Here is a 2,202-nt window from a genome sequence, read left to right as displayed (position 1 = left end):
TTGCAACCTAGGAGCTAGCCGAAACAAATATGCGGCCAGTTAACAACGCGCCACTAGCCGACAAGATGACTCGACCACACCTCTGTTTGTTTCAGAGCTATTTCAGCAACAGAGCATGCAACTATACAGCACCTTGTGAGCACCTCTACGAGATAAACAGTCCAGATTGTTGCCCCAATTCAAGTTTCCTAACGCCTCAACATATGGGTCATTCTCGTTGCACACCGCCCTTTCGCGATAGACTCTACGTCCTGGATCCCACTTGCAAGCAATATTTTCTCACTGGATCTGAGGTGAGTGTCATCGCATGCAAATCATCACCGAGGGGACAACTTTACCTTCCATTTCAGCTCACATAGCAGTGTATGGAAACACATTTCGAACCTTAGACTTCAGCTTAGAAGACACGTTCTCCTAATAATTTTTCATCTCTGACATCAACAAAGTAGTATTGGCGATCGAGTTGTCAAGAGATTTTCATCTCCCACAATTTGGCACATGGAACTCTCCCATATCAAAGCAGTGGACGTTCTGTGACTACAATTTTCGGCACCCTGCTGTCCATCATGCAACCAACAATTGTGGACTCCAGCTCACATACTGTCAATTCTGTTGACACAAACACTGTCAACATATACTGTGAGACTGCCTGTCATTAGTGCTGCGGCAACGAATCATTGAGCAATGCAGCGACATACAACAGGAAACCTTTCACTTAGGCAAAGAGAATCATATAGTATATGACAAAATTCGCACGTCTACAGCTGAGCTTACTGTTGTACTCAGGAGTAGATTAATCATCCCAGCTGCACCATCATGAATCAATCAGCAGACGACTGGCAACTGCCAGCAACCCCCCCCCCCCCCCCTCCACCCCCTTGCCAGATTCATGCATATGCATACAGTTCAGACAGTGTGCTATTAATAACAAAACAGTTCACAAAGTAAATACTATGCATGGCTAAGTTTGTTTTAGAGGAATTATTGCAAGTCAGTATTGTCAAACTGATTGATAGTTCTTGGACTTCATCTATTTAACCCGTAGCAAAGAAAGACGGCACTGATAGACTGTCTGGTGATTACCAGGTTCTTAATTCAAGCACATACTGGATAGATATCCTGTCTCGAATATTGAGAAGTTTGCACATTATTTCGGTGACGTGACTGTGTTCATTGAATTGGATTGTAAAAATGCGTATTTGCAGATCCCTAAGAAGCCAGACGACGTCCTGAAGACAGCTATCATCACCCCTTTCAAACTTTATGAATTCCTTTATATGACACATGCACTTAAAAATGCAGCACATACTTGGCAAAGATTCATAAACAATGCTCTTTTGAAATTTTGCTTCTGCTACTCTTATTTGAATGATTTTTTAGCCTTCCTGCTTCCCAAAAGGAACACGACAAACATCTCAAACTAGTTTTCGATGGTTTATGCAATCTGGGCATCGTCATCAACGATGATAAGTGTCAGCTGAAGCAGTCTCAGGTTACCTGCCTTGGCAGTTTGGTTTGCTGTGATGGCATGCAACCTACACTACAATGTGCAGAACTCATTTGTCATCTATTGTGGGCGCAGATCTTTCATAGAATTACGCCGAGTTCTTGGCATGATAAAATTTTTATTGTAGACACCTACCTAAGGCAGCTGCCCTCCAGGCACCTTTTACAGACACATTAGCAACCAAGCATACCTCAGACAAAAAGAATATTAAGTGGATCCCCCAGATGCAACGAGCACTTGAAAAAATTGAAGATTGCTTTTCTCAAGCTATAATTCTGGCACACCAATTACCCACTGCCCATCTGATGATTAGCTGTGATGTGAGCGATTTTGTGATTCGTGTCGCTCTCCAACAGTCATCAGCAGGCATGCAACAACCACTGTGTTTCTTTTCCAAAACGTTGACGGATTCCCAGCATAAGTGATTGCTCTATGACAGGGAACTGTTGGCGGTGTACGAAGCAAGATAGTACTTTAAAGATGACATTAAGGGCAGACCTTTTACAGTCCATACGTATCGTCACATCCTAGAGGATTCTATTTGCAGCCCAGTAAAAGATTGTTGTCCTCAACATATCTTGCCATTTAGACTACAATTTACAATATAAGCCTGACATTTTCACGGTGTGGGCAATGTTGTGGCTTTTATACTTTCATCAGTCAATGCTCTCCCAATAGATATAGATATTTACAAA

The sequence above is a fragment of the Schistocerca piceifrons genome, chromosome 3 (assembly GCF_021461385.2).
Source record: "Schistocerca piceifrons isolate TAMUIC-IGC-003096 chromosome 3, iqSchPice1.1, whole genome shotgun sequence".
In the NCBI taxonomy this organism is placed as follows: Eukaryota; Metazoa; Arthropoda; class Insecta; order Orthoptera; family Acrididae; genus Schistocerca; species Schistocerca piceifrons.
Note: the sequence above shows the minus strand (reverse complement) of the source record.